The sequence below is a fragment of the Protopterus annectens genome, chromosome 2.part2 (genome assembly GCF_019279795.1).
Source record: "Protopterus annectens isolate FY-2018-M chromosome 2.part2, PAN1.0, whole genome shotgun sequence".
Lineage (NCBI taxonomy): Eukaryota > Metazoa > Chordata > Ceratodontiformes > Protopteridae > Protopterus > Protopterus annectens.
In genome coordinates, this window is record NC_056730.1 from 64,232,575 (window position 1) to 64,253,677 (window position 21,103).

The window sequence follows — 21,103 nt, forward strand, 5'->3', positions numbered from 1 at the left end:
TTTTGGCCCCTCGAGCAGTTGCTGACCTTCAGTCCCTTTGCCTAGCTGGCTGTCACAGAGCCTGTGAAATAAACGTTACACCATGACAAGAAGGAAGATTTTTCTTTTATCGACTGGGTTGGGATGAATCATTGCTACCTGTGTGTAAAGCAAGCAAAGATGCCCTCTAAACGACACATGCAAGCCCCACTGTGTGAACATAAGGCATTTGTTGCAAACACCACTGCCCATTGATAAAGTAAAGCAACTTAAACACAGTAGCATCACTGTCCAGTCTCCACTTGAGGGTGCCTGGAAACACCAACACATACACCCCCCCCCCACACCCAGAAATGGCAGCTTACATCAGTCCTTTGATTTCCCCTTAAGCATGCTAATGTTCAAATCATCCAGGATTCGTTTCTGATCATACACCAATGTCATTTTTCAGTAAGAAAGCTTCTTATGCTGTGTTCAGGCCAAACACCATGTTAGGATTCACAAGAGAAGACTGTTTGGGGCAACAATGTGCTTTAAGTAATGAAGTATACATTTTTCCAAAAAGGAAGAACTTGTTTCATGTAAACTGAAGTCCACCTTCATGAAATGAAAGATTAAAGGACTTTTCAAAATTGAAACAACACAGGCTAGAACAGCTGACCAAGACAGATGCATACACAACAACGGAGCTGGCAGTTAATTTCATGAAGAAGCTGGGAGGCCATCCACCAAAGGGAATCCATCTTTAATTTTAAGAGAAAGTGAGCCTGTATATTAAGCAGTTCACACAGTGTTAAATAGGAATGTTTGGAAATGGTCATGGAGTGCACTGGCAAACTCGAGAGGCTTGGAAACAGTGGACGGTTAGGCTGACATGGACATCTGGGGTTAACTGAAAGATTCTTGACCAAAACTGTTTAGTTTTCTTGTTCCATTATATACATGGAAGTCCTAGCTATTACCAGACAAGTGAATATGGCTTTGCACAACCAATGTCAGTTTGCCAATCTTGGGGGGTGGGGGTCAACAGGTTCCCACCACATTAATGTCACTTAGGGTTAGGAAGTTGCTTGTGGAAGAGGTTAAGTTAACTTGAGCTCTTAATCAGTGCAAGTGCCACTGAGTCAGAAATGTTGTGGGTGGAAGTATGCACATCATTTCATACTTATGCAGACTGTGTGTGATAGTCGAATGCCTGTTGGGGTGAGGGGGTTAGAAAGAAAAGCACAGGGACCACAGGACTGGAGCACTTTGTCTGCTCTCTAATATCAGACTCTCTCCAACACAAGAAGAGATGGGCTGTTCAGGACACCAGAGTCAAACTGATTGCAACAAGAGAAACACTGGGAAGGGACAACTGTCTAGAGTTATACATGTGTGCTGAGGTACTATTTTAGTGATGTTTATCATGCACGATACTTTATTTTTGAAGGTTCTATAACATCAAATTCACTGTGTTTATGCTTGTATAGCTGATGGAAGAGAGAATCTCACGCAGATATAATGTTTTTAATTTCTGTGCTAACATCTGGTAGTGGTTTTGTTTTGATACATTTTGCTTGCAGGAGAACCTAGACTGTCAAGTACATAAAAGAAAGCTGAATCTGTTAGTCATTTTGGAAACAACTAACGTATATGGGCCAGACTGATATGAAGATAGAAGGGTTAGCACCCCTCATGTTCCAGGAGATAGAAAAGCAATGATGGCAGTAAGCTTTTGTCTTTAGACCAGAGGAAAAAACAGGTGGGTGATTGATAAATGTTCTGCATATAGATCAGAAAGACACAGTGTTATTAGGAAGTGATGTAAAGAGCCAGTAGGAAGTGATGTAAAGAGCCAATTCAGTGCATATCCTCCATCAGCAATCTGATCAGTGTGGGGGATTATTTATTAGTTGGACCAGTCCTAAATCCTGCAAAGCTTCAGGAGTCACTGGATTGGGTCTGTTAAATGTTCAAGCTTTTCATATTACCTCTTCATCAACAGATGGTATCCCTGAAGCATCTGACAACATCTGTGTAATGTGTGTACTACTAGATATGTGTAAAAGTTTAATTCTTAAGGAAATGAAAACAGAAGCCAGACAATGTGCCGAAGTGAGCTCTATATGGCACAAGGAAGGGCGCTTCTCTCTATGGCAGATTTCCCCTGCCAGCACAGAAAATAGTCCAACTGAAGACAAGGTTTAGCCTTAGTCATGTCTCAAAACAGCCAAAACATATGATGAGTAAAAACTACTTTATTAGATAAGCTCTGAGCAGTAACGCAGGCTAGTTTCAAGGAACTATGGGCAGTCTATGCTCTACTTGTCAAGGCCAGAGTGTCAGAGGTAGTCAGCTAAGAGGCAAGTGTGGATATGAGCCTTTTTCTTAATATATTTGGGGGTTCACTACACCTAGGTAACTGTATTATGTAATTTATATCACTGAAACACAAGTTAAGTAAGGAAAGTACACTGGTTGGAAATCACCAATCAGATGACAGACTGTGGGCTGTTACTGGACCAAATGCCTGAGCTGAGAAAGCGAGCGAGTGTGGAAGTGTAGGCATGGTCACAGCTGGGGTCTACTGATAATTTGTAGGCCCTTGTGTTCTGCACTGAACATAAGGTGGATAGGCTAGATGAAGTGCATTTAAGTAATACGAGGAATAATTTGATGGTGAGGAGGGGTTAAAAGAGATGTTATTTACCAGAGGAAGCCTGGGTGGGCCTAAGAGGAAAAAGATAAGGGTGAGGAATATTATCATTCCCATCCTAGTCATGTACTATATTAGAAGATTTATGACAACATTATAAAGAATGGTGACTGCAGATTATGTCACAATCTTCAAATAATGTTCAATTACCTGATGGATGATATGTAAGCACCTACATGGGAGATTCAGGAAAGGATATAAAAGAAAGGCATTTATTAACCACCAAAGGAGGCTGTGGGTTGATAGGAATGGAGTCTGAAATAATCATTTGTTTGTGTCTTTTGGCTTTTCCTGGTTAGGGGTCACCACAGTGGAACTCCAGTCCGCTAATGATTGGCAGAAGATTTTTACGTGCCGGGTTGCCAGCCCTGACGCACAACCTTCAATGAAGGTACGCCAATCCATGCACGTCTCCACACAGACGACGCTCTAGCTGAGAAACGAACAGGACAACGTCACTTAAAATAGCAACAATTGCCTTTGATAAAGCTGTAGCTGCATTTTGTCAAGGTAAAAACTAAAATGTTTGTTTTTAGCCAGTATACTGGATTTTCAAAGTCAAATTACGGAGCAATTTCAGAGCAAGTTAAATTCAACTCAGAAATGGGGTGGGATGGGACTAGAGTAAGTGCTACTGTTTTACAGTGTAACTGTACAAAAAGCAGGTGAACACAATGTCACATTGTGGAACTGTACGGCAGTGCACATCTTGGCACTTGGAAAACTTTTGCCAGGACAAATTCTAGAACTGAAATTCAACTTCACAAAGAACAACGTAAGATTATTAAAGCAGTGCCCTTTTACAGTTTTGCTGCAAAAATGTGACATATTAATTGTACAGTAACACAGGTAATCAGAGAGAGAATGAATCTTGTTTTCCTGCAGAGGAGAGGACTAAAAAGCCTCGTCTGGCTTTCTTCTGGTCAGGGGACACGAGTGCTGTACTGATCAAATATAAAATGAAACAAAAAGCTTTAATTAGCAAGGAGACTACATTGTACTAGAGCAAACCAACTTTTTTTTCCGAAATCCTGAAACTATTTACAAAATCCCACAGTCTGCTGCAGAAGAGATTTAAAAAAACAAAAAGGAAAACCAATGGTTAGATGAAACAAATAATTAAATTCCCTAGCTGATGAACTTCCATTAAATATATTTTGGAAAGAATACAGCAAAACAATAGCCAATGAGTTCAGCAGCTGCTGAGACAATCTAAAGGACGCTGAAGGAAAACAAGTACATGAAGATATAAAGGAAGACAAGAATCAGATTCAGTAGGATGTTGGGCAAAGATCGGGTGACAATGCTAGAATGTTCTGCAAGTAGTCTTTTAAGAGAGAGTGTACATCTTATAGCATTAAACTTCGGTGTGCGTATACATGCAAGTGAAACAGTGCACTTCTTAACAGTATATGATTAGCCTGCTGGGAACATATAGATAACAGTGAAAGCAGTATATCTGTTACATTATATGATTAAACTGCTGCAAACATAACACTGAAAACAGTATACTTTTTACAGTATATGAGTGCACTGCTGTGAACATAACAGTGAAAACAGTGCACTTATTACAGCATAGAATTACACTTCTATGAACATACACACACACATCTCTCTCTCTCTCTATATATATATATATATATATATATATGTGTGTGTGTGTATATATATATATATATATATATATATATATATATATATATATATATGGGTCTACCTGATAACACCGACATGCCAAAACACCGACAATGAAATAACTGACACGACAACACTGAAATAAGCAGAAAGTTCAAAAATATGAAACTTCACATGCCCGACAAACCACAATCTCGACAATCAACAAAACAAATACCTTTCCCGAAAAACATGCACACAGCACAAGCACACCAAAAACCTTACAAACCTACACTAAACCTTACATACACAACTATCTATGCACTAACCTTAACCTAAACCCTAATCCTAAGGTCTGTCACTATCGCACACTTACCTTACCGGCACCCTAACCCTAACTCACTTAATCCGCCCCAACCCTCAAGTCCGTCACTATCACACACTTACCTTACCTGCACCCTAACCCTAACTCATTTAACCCGCCTCTAAACCTAAAGTCCGTCACTATCGCAATTACCTGACCCACACCCTACCCTAACATCTGTCACTATCACACACTTACCTTACTGACACCCTGAACCTAATGTCCGTCCCTATCACACACTTACCTTAACATGTCGGTGTTGTCAGCACCGGGATTCTCAACTGTCATCTTCTCCGTTGTCGATCTTCCGGTGTTGGTGTTCTCATCATTGGCATTTAGGGCTTTCGGTGTTTTCAGGTAGACCTAAATATATATATATATATATATATATATATATACACATACACATATATATATATATACATACATACACAGACACACACACACATCTATATCAGAGAAACAGCACACTTCTTTCAGACTCAGATTACACCAATTACTGAACAGATTTATTTAACTGTTTTATTTATTCTTAGTTAATCAGGTTACTAACAGCAGGCTAGTGGTCTCTTTTTCAAGGTCGACCCAAGGTGGCATTTATATTTGACAGGGCACTTTGAAAGTTCCTTTATTCCTTCATTGAAGCTTTATTGTCATTTAGGAAACACAAGTGCTACCTAAATGAAATTTTGAGAGTCAGCTCTTTTACAGGAGAAAACAAACACAAAAAGACAGACAAATATTAAAGAACAAATAATAATTATAGTACAAAAGTAGATGTCTATGTAGCTGATGCACATGCTTGTACACTATTTACATATACTGGACAACAGAGGCTACTAGATGATTAACACATGAAAAGAAAAGTACACTACACACAGAGGTGAGACTGGGTGATATTGCACATAAGGAAGTGATTGGAATTGTCCTTAAGTGAGAATATATTAATTTTAGTATGCAATAAACAGAATTACTGTATGAAAAACTGGAAAAGAATGAGAATGTAACAATATGTTATAGTTTTGATACATCCAGATATTAGTCTGCATTAATGAGTTTTATTGCAGTTGGATAAAAACTGTTCATGAATCTGGAAGGCCTGCAGTGGATACTCCGTAACCTTCTACCAGATGTAAGTTTAGTGAACCAACCATACGCTAGATGATGTGTCAGTCAGTATTTGTGGGACCTCGTTTCACATTTCAGGTGAAAGAGCTCCTGTACGGTAGGAAGACTAGTGCCCACGATCTTTTCTGCTGTTCTCATTATTCTGTCCACTTCTTCACCATTGATCTTGAGATGCAGGTGCATGACAGAACTGTTTTGTGAAGTCAGTAATAATTTCTTTTGTTTTACTGACATTTGGGTCTGAATTGTTGTTATTGCACCATTCAGTCAGGGAGTTGACCTCATTCCTATACCCACTCTCATCATCACCACGTACAAGTCCCACCACTGTGGTGTCAACTGCGAATTTGATGACGTGGTTGCTGCTAGCTTTCACAGAGCGGTCATGGGTAAGGATTGTGAACAGTAGAGGGACTTGGCACACAACCCTGGGGTACTCCAGTATTGATTGTAATACTCCCTGAAGTATTGTAATACTCCCTGAAGTATTGTTACCGGTACAGGTCCTTTATGGTGTTCCAGTCAGGAAACCGAGGATCCAGTTGCACAACCCTTTGTTTATGCCAAGGTTGATTAGTTTTCTATAAGTTGCATTGGAATCACCGTATTGAATGCAGAGCTGAAATGGATGAACAGCAGCCTGGCATAGTTATGCTTCTCTTCAAGATGCTCCAATGTGAGGTGAAGTGCCACTGAAATGGCAAAAGCAGTTGATCTGTTTGCCTGGAAGGCAAACTGCAGCAGGTCAAATGATTGGGGTAGTACTGTAGTCAAATGCCTATTAACTAGTCTTTTGAAGCATTTCATTACATTTGATGTAAGGGCCACTGGCCTGTAATTATTCAGACAGGTGGGGTTGACTTTTTTGGGCAGATGGATTATGGATGTAACTCTGAAGCATGCTGGTACTTTTTCCTGGACAAGCGAGGTATTGAAGATGTCCATCAGGACCTCAGTTGGTACCTTACATCCACAGCACTAAAGTTGAGTACACCTCCTTTTGATCATTGAGAAGCTTTAAAGCCTCCAGATTGTCTTTCTTTTCAAACCTGCCATCAAATGCATTTAGATTGTCCAGACATTCAGTGCTATCACTGCACCAAGCTACCTTGGTCTTGTAATCAGTCAGTTGTATTGAATACCATGCCACAAGCTTCTTGAGTCTTTCTCATCCTCAAAGCATCCTTGTATCCTCTTTCCATACTCCCATCTTGTCCTCTTTGATACCGTTTTTTATATTAGCCCTTGCCACACTTGGATCCTTCTTATCCTTTGCCCTGAAAGCAGTGTTTCTTGCCCTCAGCAACTTGTACACCTTGCTGTTTAGCCATGATTTTTGGTTGGCTGTTACTTTAATATTTTTTGATGTTCATTACATCCTCCATGCATTTGCATATATAAGCCAAAATTATCTTCGTACATTTATCTATGCTCACCAGATTGTTCATTGTGGCTGCCTCCCTGAAGACATCCCAGTTTGTGGTATCAAAGCAGTCCCTGACACTTTCCATGGCTCCTTCATGCCAGACCCTAATTTGTTTCTCAGAAGGCTTATCTCTGATCAAGAGATAATACGTGATATCAAGAGAGGATACATGCCTTGGAATATTTTACATCTACTAGAGCTACTGCCAACTCAAGCAAATGGGACCTCAGATTAATATTTCATTCACAAAATGTAAGAGTGAAATGGTGCACGTTGTATAACATACTGTACATCTTGTGTAAGCCCACTTCTTTCAACAAGCAGAGGGAGCACTGCTTACAGCCAAAAACTTGCATAAGGTTTCCAAATGAGAAGCACTTGACTTGTGACTAGTTATAAATACAGCGGAACAACGTTTGTCCTGAATAAAGCCAGCCCACCTTTCTGTACAAGTACAGAGAAAATGTGCTTTACTAGACATTATAATGAATTTCCAGAGTCACTAATTTATTAAGGAGCAGTTTCTAAGATAAAGCTTATTCAGAAGTTGCAATAGACAGGACTGAAACAAGCAACACTGTATTCTGAGAGACAGAGTTCTTGCCCTCACTGGGGAATTCCCAGGATAAGGGAATGAATGGAGTTGGATGATGTACAAAAATATCTTCATCAGTATACTGCATCACTTCTCAAGTTGGGAAATAACCTTCAGACAGGTAATGCAGCATTCTTGCTGCCAGAAGATAAACAGCCCATAACATATGTTTACTTCTGAGTGGTGGGAACAAGATAAAGCCAACAGTATTTTTTTTTTTATCTCAGACAACTACAGACAAATTGTCCCAGTTATTGTTGAAATGAGTTAAATTTTAAATTTCAGATACCAATCATCATTTTGGTAGTACAACATAGTTCATAAATCAGTAACGCACAGAGATCCACACAGACTCTGGTACAATCATACGTTACATATTATGAGGGAATCTCAATGCAGCAAACTATCTTACTTATTTATTCATTCAAATATGCATTTTCAGACTATCACAAAGAGCTTTCTCCAGACAAAGGAAAGTGCATTAGCCTTCCCAAGTACAGCAAAAAATTACCATGGGCTTTGCAATAAAAAAGCATACTTAACTACATACAAACATGTACAAAGTACCAGTGATCTGGTCAGTGCATTTTTTCATTCATTGGTTAACCATGATACCTTACTAGGCATCAGTTTATCTTTTCACTAGGTGACCAAGGACAACCTTCAGAAAAGTGACTTGCTGAGAGTAGTACAGTTGGCAAATGGACACTAATAGAATCAACTCCCTGACTACAGGCTGAAGCCAATTAGTACCTCATAGGTTAATCTGTGACAAATTGGCTTAGAGAAAACAGACCTTCCTCTAGCCTACACAGACACAGAGACACACACACACACACACACAAACGTACAAATGAAATAAGATCTATCCCACCTTGGATCTCAGAATGCTGCTCATATGTGAATGAAGAAGCCTTCCACCAAGTGCAGGTTTCAATCTGGAAAGATCCAGTTACTGTACTGATGTTAATAAGCATGGACCTCCACCCCCAAAAGAAGCAATAAATAAAAATAACTTTCAGGAAACCAGAATGAAAAATGCAATAAATACCTCACGCACATTTCATTACAAGCTACAGTCTTAGTTCTGTCATCTGACCTAGTTTTGATGTCCTCCGACAGCCATCATAATTGAAAAAAACCTTTTAAATCAAACAGCATACAAACTTCATGTACACATTTTTACATAAGCAATTTAACTGCATTTACTAGATCTCTACTGACTATAATTACATACTATAAAAATTTAAATGCACAGTAACTGCATACATTCGAAAAAAAAGCAAAGCACACATCACTGTGTGGAATAATATAGACAAAATCTGCCATAATTTCTTATTAATTTCAGTGTTCAGAAAATAAGCAAATGCCCAGAAAGGGATTTGCTGTTGCTTCATTAAACAAGTTATAATTCATATTAAAATATCTTATAGGTTCATAGGTCGGTACTAGGCTATTGGCCCAAGGGGCCTATACAAGCCTAGCCATAACAATTCCCTGGCTATTTCTTCCCGCAATATTTAATTCGCTGGACCCCTGTCGTGATCTCTGGGGTGAATTTCCCATCTGCCATCCAATCGTCAAGGTTCCTTTTGAAGAGGGCCAAAGAGGCGCTCTCTGCTTGACATGTATGGCTATTCCAGAGGCTGGGGAGTCCCTGGGTCAGGGAACCTATCCCTCCAGCATGTTTTGTTCTGCCATGAAAACAGTGACTTGACTTAGTCATCCTTGTATTCATAATAATCCCCTCCCCCATGTTTGCTTGTAGTTTTGAAACACCTACTTAGAATCACCTCTGTGCCTTTACTGAGCTGCTTTTTGTAAGTTCAAGGGTTCAAGGTTTAATTCCATGCACCTCTGTTTACCTACTACGCAACTCTTAGCAAGTCACTTTACCCAGACAGTGCCCCCGGGTTAGTCCTGGAAAGGGACAGTGTCCAGTGGTCAAACAAATAAATAAAAATAGTCAGGATAAATGTGTTTGACATTGGAATGAGTAAAACATACTAATGAGTACTTCTCTTTTAATCTCTTAAGATCAGATCTGTCCCGTAATGACCAGTGAACTTGTAGATGCATGTGAAAACCCAAAATTACCTTTTTGTGGAACATTCCTGCACTTCTTCAGCAGTTTATAAAACAGATTATATAAGTGACAACGTTAACAACAGTGGATTTATTTGTGTACAAGTTAAGATGACACATTTTAACTAACACTACATCGCTCTTTTTGCTGCTGGTGTAAAAAACTAAATAAATGGAAGTCTGCTTCTGTGAAAGCAATCAGTGTAATCCTGCTCTTTAGCACTCGGGATTATCATTAGCTTAATGCCAGTGTTGACAAGGCCAGGTTTGATACTGTACATAGTAAAACGTGCGGACAGTGCTGGTGAACAGAGTTTACAAAATGGTTACTTAAGCCTAAGAATATCCTACTGACCCATTCACCCTTGCCTCTCAAACAGGAAGAAGAAAAATATTATTTTCTTTACATTTTTTTTGCACCCGAGTGCTGCACTGAAAACAGTTCACTATTTGCAGGCTTAGTCCAGGTAAAAAAAAATTATATGTATATAGATATAGATATATATATATATATATATATATATATATAAATAAAATACCATAATTCAATGAAGAATAAAAGTATACAAGTACAAATGGGGCACCTACATACTGGATGAAAATAAAACAAGCAAGCAATTACATCTGCTCAGTGTGCGCTGCAGTCACAATGCAGATGCAGAATGTAAATGACAGTATCGCATGCTGGTTATCAGAAGAATGGTCCTACTAATAACTGGTTCACATCTACATGGCATTAATGAGTCCTAAGGTCATGAGCATGTATGCAAACACTTGACAGACTACCATTTCTTTTATTGAGCAATGTTACACTATACAAAGCCGGAAAGCTGAAGATATATGCTGTGATCTTAAATCTTCAATTTAGCTGAAATTGCAAGGAAGCTGGATCAAATCTAACTGGGCTCTTTATGGGGACATATTGTGTAAGACAAAACATAACTAAGTAAAATCTTCAGTGATATACAGAAGATGCTCAAAGGTAGTTTTTTTTTTTTGTTTGTCTTTTCGGCTTTTCCCGGTTAGGGGTCGCCACAGCGAAACTCCTGTCCGCTAATGATTGGCAGTCGATTTTTATGGTGCCGAGTTGCCAGCCCGACGCCCAACCTTCAGCGAAGACACACCCATTCACGCATGCCTTTTGGAAGCCACTCGACTGCGGGGAGGACATGCAGATTCCACACAGAAGGCACTCCAGCTGAGAATCAAACAGGAGAAACTCTTGCTGTGAGGTAATGCTACCGCTGTGGTAGGTGTGTGCAATTATTCCTTCTGCAAAGGGTCTCTAATTCTTGACATCTGGATATAGAAGAAAAACAGCACTCCAGTAGAATGGAATTGTTAACGGTCAAAATGGGTGAAGGCAATAGCATCAGCTGATTTTTGAAGGTACTCGGCGGGGAGTTGATCAGCAGTGTGTGTGGTGGGTTTTAATTTTTTGATCAAGGTACGGATAAGTGACGTGGACGCTGGTTGGAAGCTGAACGAGAGTAGGTTTCTAGGGGTGGTACTTTCAGGGACAGGGGAGCAAGGAGGTAATTAGCTAGCTAGGGCTTGAATTGTCTCAGTAAAGAACTGGTTAAAACTATCTGAAACATCCTGGGGGGGGGGCTATCAATAGTATCCTCTACATTTAAGGGAGCTTTGAGGTTATTTATTTCTGCTTCATTCAGCATGGAAATTGTAACTCTTCAGTAAATTGATGAAATAATGATTTATTAAACTGGTCGCGAGGGCCATATAAGTTTTGGTAAATCTCTTCAAAGGCTGCTATAATTTCTGTCCGTATCTACAGATTTGTTATTATAGTTTAATTGCTTTATTTTGGTGGGGGGGTTATGTTTATGATACTTGCCAGCACTTCTAAGGGTGATTGAGCCCATTCAGCATATTTGTGAAGAAGTTTAATTTCACTGATTGAGAACTGCTGTGTTTGAATTTACCGTAATTGTCCCTGTAGTATAACCATTTGACTTTCAAGTGCTGGCGAATTATTAATTTGTAATTCTAACGCTATGTTTTTTAATTTTGATTCTATTGTTCTGACTTTTTCCATGTTTAATTTTGTATAGAAAGCAGCTTTTTGAATTAATATTCCCCCAAATAGTAGCTTTTGTCACTTGCCATTGAATATCATATAGTATATCTGTTACTTCTAGGTTATTTTTAGCTTGGGTGAGAATGTCAATGATATCCTGTGAAACAATTTTAATTCTTTAATAAGTTAGTATTTAACGTCCAGTTTGTAACAGTTTATAGTCTTTGCATTGAGCTCCCCAACTTTATTGTAATGTTTATTTTTGCATGATCTGATAGTGTTCTAGGTTCACTATTGTAAGTGATTGTATTGTTTAATAGAACGTCAGATATTAAAAATTTATCTATTCTAGACCAAGACTTGTGTCATGGTGAATAATAAGTGAATTTACTAGTAGTTGTACTATTCCTATAGTTTTCAAATGGATCATCTAACTTAAAGTCTTCCATTATTTCAGCTATTAGTGTAGTGAGCTGAGCAGGTTGCTTATTATCCTTATTTGTCCTATCAAGTTCTGGATTAATTATCGTATTCCAGTCACCAGCTAAGATATAAAGATAATTATGAGAGTTCTCTAACATTCTATATAGCTCATATAGATCGGTTACTTGATGCAAACATGGAGCATAAACATTTAGGACTAAGAAAGTTTTTTTTAAACGGCGGCAGTTCAGAAGTAAAATAACACCATCTGCCATTTGGGTCATAACTACCCTTCATTATAGTGCCATCCAAAGATTTTTTTTAACTACTATAACAACGCCCCTAGAAGCTGTACTGTCACCAACAGAAACAATATGCTTCACCCATTTTCTTTTGTATCTTTCTTCCATTGTTCTTTCAACATATGTGTTTCCTGAACGAAAGTTATCTCTGCCTTAGATTTAAAATTAAATGCATTAATAGATTCTTCTTTTTCTTATTTTGTAAGCCCTTTTGCATTCCATGAAGCCACAGAAATCATCAAAAAGCTACAATACACAGAATACTAACATTCAGAACTAATGGAAGTATATAGGGACAAACTGACCTTTCAAAGTTATTAGAATTTTTGATACAGTTCAATGGTATGAATATCAGTGTGACATCACTCCCTTTCAGACCCCCTCCCCTGTGCATAGCCACGCTAACCTACTAACTGAAAGAGAGCTAAAAAGAACATTAACAACTATAATATGCAAAATTTCTGTCATTCTAAGTCCCAGCTACAAGAAACAACAACACACACAACAGCTTGCTCAACCAAAGCATATGTAAGAGAAATGATTTCCAAACCTTACTTCAGTTAAAGGTAATTAAGCTGAGGATTTTTAAAACTGCTTTTAACTGTGATTTAGATATCTAACTTAATAGGCAGTCTAAACATATTACAATTCAAAGCAAACCATAGCTTTTCTATTATGTTCACACATAGCAGATACTTACATGCACAACTGAATTTAACTCATTATAGTTTATCAGTCACTGTTTGCAAGTTCCTTATTTTTATAATTCAAGTACAGGCCTTTTTAGTGTACAGCAGTTCTTTACTTGTTGGGTCTGTATGTACAGCTAAAAACAATTATAGTCCTGATTATCCATTAGTTATATATTAATCAAGCACATATACAGTACATCAGGATTCAGCTTTGTGATCAGACAAAACAGTATCAAAAAGTCTTTCATAATCACTGCTGTTCAAAGTTGGTATGCTTACATTTTTGATGCATACTTATTTGAAAGCTAAAGAAAATGTATGAACAGTAGATAAAACAAAACAGACCCAACTACATCACTTTGCTTTCCTAATAACGACTAGTTTTTGTATGCAGCTGCAGCAGCTGCTTCAGCATTTAACCCAGAACATTATTTTTAGTCCAGCTTGTATATATTCAGGAAAAAAGAAATAAGAAAAAAAAGACCCTATATATTTACATTTGTACAGAATTGTTTAAGCTGTTAGACTTAGTTCTGGGCTGATTTACCTTCAGTATGCCATTTGCACGAGAGTCTTCACTTTCTTAATCAGGAAAATACAAAGGTTTTCTGAAATGTGAGAGCCTTGTTTTCGTTTTTAATTGCAAATGCGGGTTTTGGCATTATTTGGGCTGAGATGGATGCCGTAGTTGTTCCTTTGACCTCACTTGTGCTTAATCTTCCCGATTCATGGTCACAAAGGATTATGGGTGTTGAAGTTCATTCGGAACAGTGTGGAGATACTGTTTGAACTCAATTAAAATGCCCAAATGGAAAGCAATGGATTTAGATAGAAAAAAGGTAACATGCACAGATGTATAGAAGTATGTTTTCATTGCGTTAGGATCCTTTTGAGGTAAAAGCACATAACTTCATGGCAAGTCTTTAAAGGCTGTGAGAAAAGCCGTTTTTGCTTCTTCTTTATTTTTTACTGCATAATTTAAGCCATTATACTGAAATTGCAGAGTCGCTGGATATTTCATTTGGAATCTGATATTTTTGCTTACTAAGTGCATTAAGGCAATAGGACTTGTCTTAACTGTAGAGGCAGATCCTGAGCAAAGGTTATCTTGCAGCCATTCCATACTATGTGTTTTTTTTTTTCGGCCTGAATTATTGCTTGAGCATGTGAAGCATTAAGAATCCTTGCATTTATTTGTCTGGGCGCATCCAGAGTTTGAGATTTTCTTAGAGCTCGGTGTATTCCTTTAAACAACAATTATTTGAGATAGTTCTTTGTTGTCAAGAAGGAGATCAAAGATTTCTTTTGCCACATTAGTTAGTTGTAATTGTTTATATCTTTCTGGGATGTCTCTGGTCAATACATTTCTTCTTCTTGCTGTAGCTTCAAGAGCAACCAGTTTTTGTTGCATTTCTCTGACTGAGTTTTCAGTGATGGAAGCAGCTTTCTGTATTTCTTCTGTCTCATTGCTCAGTATTCTATCCTCATTTTTATCCAGTCTGATTATTTTATCTAAGTTGTTGCCAAACACAAAGTTTTGAATAGAAAGATTGTATTTCTGTTTGCAGAGGCATCAAGGCTGTGTTTAGTTCCACCGTGTCAAAGGATCGATCGCTTTTTGGTTTCATTTGATGCTTTGCAGCTTCAGCTTGTGATTTGGTAGTTTTCTGCCTCTTAGTCGTCGTCTTCTTTCGGTTTTCCCGGTTACGGGTTGCCACAGCAGATCACCTGTCTGCTCATGATTGACAGTGGAGCTTTACGGTGTTGAGTTGCCAGCCCGGCACCCAACCTTCCACAGAAGGCATAAACATGCATACGCTCACATCTAGGGCCAATTTCGAGTGTCCAATCCACCTACAGCATGTCTTTGGGATGTGGGAGGAAACCAGAACACCTGGAGGAAACCCACATGACCACAGGGAGGACATGCAGACTCCACACAGAAGGCACCCCAGCCAAGGATCAAACCAGAGAACCTCTTGCTGTGAGGTGGCAACGCTAACCACTGCACCACCGCGGCCGCCCTGTTTTCTGCCTCTTAGTGATAGTTTCTTTTTCAGGAGAAGCAATTTGAGATCAGCTTGTCTTAGGTGTGTGTGTTTCCATTTGATCCAGTTTTCTCTGTTGTGTGAAAGTTTGCTTCTTTTCTTCTTTATAGCTGCTACTTTCTAATTACAGGCCTCGGCACATGTACAGGAATCACTGCTTAGTCATCTCCCGGATCCAAGGTATGTATTTCTTATTTTTACACTCAGAGGTTAAAAATAAGCTTCCCTCAAATAAGATATTAGTTTTAATTTCACAAGAGATGCTTTTTTCTAGATTTTTGCTGCAGCAGTAGCCTTGGAGGAGGTTAGATTCGTAGCTAGAAGTTGGAGCAAGCTGAAGTGTGTGCTGTCTAGTTGGCGGCCATCTTAGAATCACACTGCAATTAAATTCTTAAATTGTTGATTCTTGCCAGACACAGTTGGGGAAGAATTCTGATTACCCTCAATAATGATAAGTTCATCTTCTCCACAACTGAAATCATCTCTTCCGCTAATGTCTCTGCTGTTTTTCAGTTCATTGACCTGGCTAGTCAATAAAACAAGCAATTTTTACATTTCTTTCAGGGCATGCTGTAATCCAGAAAACATTTTTTCTTGTTGACTATTTGAAACCAGATGAATGGTCAGGTCAAGCAATCATCTTTACTGGCACAAGACATTTGGAATTTCTTCAAATGAACCACAACAAACAGAGAAAACAATGAATTGTGGTAAACCAAAACTCAAAATAACAAAAAACAGTATGACAAACAAGACTTAAAGAAGACCTTTTTCCAAGCTTAAACATTATAAACATTATTATTTTTTGTAAGGCAGCAGGCAAAGTGAATATGTGATTTATTTAAAAAATATTGTGATGCTGGTTTTAATTATGATTGATGGAAAATTGGTGTCACTTAGTTTTCATTATTCTACTAGAAAAAATGTGTATATAAAAGATTTGAAATTTAGATGGATTTTGTTTCTCTGATGAAGTCCATATTGGAAGAAAGCAGTAAATATACCGCTAAAGCATTCTATTCTATCTCCTGTGCATTCTGTGTTTATTTTTTTGAGTTTTGGTTTACAGTGATTCATTTTCTTTTCCTTTTTGTTTTTTGTCATGCTATCATAAACTGATTCCCTTCTTGCACCAGTTACTTGACATGATGTGGTCAGACTCGAACTAAATAGGGATGGATATTTCTAGTTATTTTATTTACTGTGTTAACCATAACTGAGCCAAACCCATTTACAGAAGTGACTTTGGGAGAAAAGTTCCACAAAATAATTCTATACAACATGCAAAGAAAATTCCTGCACGCTTACACAACTTGTATACACTTTCATATTGAAGTGAGTTAATAGGCACATGACAATAACATTGACTTTCTACAAACACAAGTGACACAATCTGATGAAGTCTAATGTTTACCACACTCAGTTGTAAATAAAACTGTGCAATTATGCAGCTTAACATGAATGTAATATTCTTTATATGAAATAAATGAGAATGCACTGATGTATAACAGCACAAAGCATCTAACATTTAGCAAAGGTGAAAGGTACCAGAAAGTCTGGGATTATAGAGAGACTAAATATATTAAATAAAAAAGGGGAGAGTAATGAAGACATAAGTAACATGTTAGGTTGAGAAAGAAAAATTGAGAAACATGTCTAAAAAGAACACAGAAAGGAAGTCCATGATAGGAACATGTTAAGATTCAATTTTATTGTTGGAGGGATAAAGATTGAGGAAGACAATAAATCCAGTGTTGCGATACTGTATGGGAGAGGAGTTCAAAGTATAAGTAAGGTTCAGGCAATAGTGCTTTATGATCAAGAGCTACACTGCAAGCTGTTACAGTAGATTGGAAAAGTAAGCCTGGCAGCACTGTGTCTATATAAAGATGGTAGCAAAGATATCTTTAACAAGAAAGTAGTAGCTTAAAGCTCGGTCATGTATTCCACTAGGAGCTTTTTGACACATGCTGTTGGTATAAGTAAAATGGATAGTCATTATTGAGGACTAGTTCTGTGCTGGTACTACTGAGACATCTGTCCAGGGTTTATAGGCAAGAGTTTAAAGGCAAATATGACTTGCTTGTGTGTTAATATATCAGTCAAGTCCATCCATTCACCCAAATGATGGCCACAGTGCAACATGTATGGCTTATAAAAAGAAACTGAGCTCAGCAGTAAGTAGCCATCATCAGTGTGCATTTCAGACTATGCTACTGTACAGGATGTCAGACCATATAGTATACATTCTTTACAAAGATTTAAAAGCTAAGGTACCAATTCCTTAAAATTATACACCTACATTTTTAATCAAACAGTGGTGGTGACCGATTTATGTTGAGCCATTGAAGGTGGTTTTGATAAGCACATATTCACCAAAACTGCCTTCAGGGGACATTGAAAATTTTTTTGCAGGGGGTAGGGCAAACCTCCCTACTCCCCTGATGTAGAGAGGACACCCCCTCCTTGGAATTATATATACCAACTCCGAGGTTGCACAACAACAGAGAAAAAGGCAATCTCCAATTTCATCTAAGGCGGTTTCGAATAACTGGTTTTGGCTTCTTCACGTTTTCCAAAATTGCCTTTAGCAGACTGATGTGTTCCTGTGGAGACTTACCTTTTTAATACGACAAAAGCCTGCTCTCTTATATGCTGTCACAAGCCTGACAGGGATAAGTGGAAGCAGATATGGCAGTCCTAACACTGCATGAAACAGTTATGCTAGTGAAATTGTTTGTGCTATTCCCTAGCCCTTCCCATTTCAGATGCTGCCTAATACAGCAGAGAGCTCCTAGCTCCAGTAAACTGGTTTAATACTCCTGCCCACATATATACTGATGACCATTATCTGGTAAGGATGTACTCGTAGATATTTAAAGGGAACAACTTTAAACAACTGTAGATGATATGCTGCATCTGTATCCAAACACTTTTCATTTACTTAAAAATATATATAGATATATATTTTACCTTTAACAACAGTATGTTGAATAGGCATTCCATGAGTATATTAGAACCTCTTAGAAGTGAAGAGATGTCTCGGTAAAGAATATTGCCAACTGATCTGTACACTGCATGTACATATGCAATTAGATTATTCCCCCTTAAATTTTAAGGAAATTATTTATGCATGTTCTAATCATATCCGACAGCTATCATCATCCTATCCCACCATGTCCATCTGCCCCTGTTCTCCATAGTCATGCTCAATGTTGTCCTACACAGTTGCCCTACTGTAAAACCTAGTCACTGCACTGGATGGAAACAGTCATATATGGCTACAGTTAGTAAGGGAAATACTACCAGTCTTCCACTTCCATTGAAGGCTTGTCCTGCACAATGCATCTTGCAGCCATATGAGCATCCGTAACCACAATCACACAGCTAAGAACATAGGAAGCGATTTTTGTTTTGTGCATTGATTTGTCAACCAATCATCACTAGTGGGTAGCTGAAGGGCAGCATATCCTTTACCTCCTCTACAGATGGAAAAGCGAGCTGCCAGTGCTTTATCCTTCACCTCAGCTAGACCTTCCAGTGTTAAGAGTTGCTACGTAAACCTGAGTCCCAGCAATGTGGTCATGCATGGATGAATCTTCTATGGCAGAGTCGTGGGTAAACTTTTTTCATGACTGATTTAACCAGTGAGGCAATTACTACATGTACTGCTAGAAATTTCTGGAATATTCTCTTAATTTTCTTGTGCTATTAAGCTAACCATTTCTTCTCGGTGTATTGGAGGTTTTTTCGCTCATCTTTTCTTAGCAACGTACTCTTACCTGCAAACTCTAGACAAACTCTGTATACCATTGGTCTCAGATTCTGTAATGCAGACATACATTCATATTTATACTCCTAAATGCATGCTTTATTCCACGCATGGGTCCCCCTCAAATTATCTTTAGTATGAGCCCAGTTATTCCCCCTAGGGGTAATATATAATTAACAACGATGGGATGGGTATGGTCAACCTTTAATAAAATGGGTTACATTAAATTAAGCACAAAAAGGAAAACTGGCTAAGCTTAAAAATGGAGCACACGGGCTACTAGCCTACTTACCTATGCTACTGCTATCCATACTCTTAGTAGAGAAGCTCTTTACTTATACTGACTGACTCCCCCACTTTGGGAAGCTAATCAAGGAGCCTGAATCCTCACCACTAACGCTGGAGAGGGACGTGCACTTGGAATACAAATGGCTGCACCTCAGTATTTCCAGATGCAAAGCTCCCTGCATGAAGAACAATTTCCCTTAAGAGCACACTGGGACCACACTCAAGTCTGGGGTCTGGATCGCTTTCTATCCGTTTCCCTCCAGGACCCCAATAAGACTCCCTACTGGTACAGCTGCAGGGTTAGGTCTTTAGCCGAGTATCCAAGCCAAGTCTCCACCACTCTCTCTGTGAAACCAGTGCTTCATGTCCCTGCTCAAAGTAGCTGAGAGAGACCATCGTATTCCAAATAAATATCCCTCTCCACTGTTAGTGGTGAGAATTCAAGGTCCTCGATTATTAACCCAGCGTGGGGATGTCACTTTCCTAATCACTGTGAATGTAGCATGCCCCATGTAAAACATCACCATGGGAGAGTACTTGCAAGGGAGCAGATCAAGTACTTCGTTGGACAATAAAATAAAATAACATAGGAACTCCTCATGCATATGCCAGCAATTTACACTTTAACAAATACTATTTTCACTAGTCTGCTAAGGCAGTTAAACTACTTAAGAAGGGCAGCCATTCTCAAAATTTACTTTGAGTTGTGAGGTTAAGTTTCATTAAGACAAGGGATACTAATCTTTCCAAGTAAAGCAGAGTACCTCATTAAACCTTTTTAAGGGCAACCTGGATAACTGAAAGGGGAACAGAAAATACACCCCTGGGATTCCACCTATGCCCTGCTGGACAGTGGCATAGGATGCTGGCTTGTTAGAACATGGGCTAAATTCTTGAATAGGCTTGTGAGGGCCTCAGGGCCAATATCCTAGTAATTTCCTATGATATGAGAAAGATGATGTGAGACAGAGGATGCAGCAAATTGGTAAAGTCTGTAATGACCGTCTGCATAACAGAAGTCTGCCCCCGTCTACGATGCAAAAGTTCAGTGAAAGGAATGTGACACTTCCATATGCAAACAACTATACACCAGGTCAAAAATCGCAAGCTGCAAGGCACATAATCAAGCTGAATACAAATGGTATCCATACAATGCTGGCTTGACTTTACTTCAAGAAAATAAAGCATACAAGCCATTGTGGTATTTTGATGACAAGATTAAACTACTGAAAGAGAAAAAACTCAAGGTGATCAAACACAAAATCAGTAAAGCTACAGAACAGAGAGGAGAAAATATACCTAGAAGGGTCACTATTCAAAGAGGGTGGGGCTGGTAACACACACATGAAGAGAATTTAATGTGTTACTGACCAAAGGGGGACAACACGTCATACAAGAATTAAATAGAAGAGAGGCCTTTACATATGAGAGTGCCATTGACCTCACAAATGTATCATCTGCTTATTCATTCATGTGACTCCCTAAATAGTGAACTGATTCAAAGAAGGTACTTTGTGGCCATGGCTTGCACCACCATATGATACAAATATATAATTACATTTAATGGACCATAGTGTAACTATAAGTTATACTGCATCTTTGTCAGCATTGTTAAATAATACTGTGGTTTTAAGTACTGGGGCATCACCTG